The following is a 295-nucleotide window of genomic DNA, read 5'->3' on the forward strand; positions in this document are numbered from 1 at the left end:
GTGGCTGGGTTTTCCCCTCTGCATTGAGTTTCCTTGATCTCCTGATTATCTTGGTCTGGCTTTGCTGCATGACTCAGGAGCTTGAGCAAGTTGAGGTAGTAGGTTTCACAGCTCTGGGGGCGGGGAAGCCTGATCTCTCCTGATAACTGGGAAATAGTCATTAGATATTGACAAGAGCACCACTGTTGGGCCCTGGCTTCAGAAAAGACTCTAAGCCTTGATTCCTAAGTAAAATACAAATAAAATAAGAATCCCATCATCTACCATAGCAGCTCTCAACCTGTACGTCGCACCC

Source organism: Mastomys coucha, unplaced genomic scaffold (assembly GCF_008632895.1).
Source record: "Mastomys coucha isolate ucsf_1 unplaced genomic scaffold, UCSF_Mcou_1 pScaffold18, whole genome shotgun sequence".
NCBI lineage: Eukaryota > Metazoa > Chordata > Mammalia > Rodentia > Muridae > Mastomys > Mastomys coucha.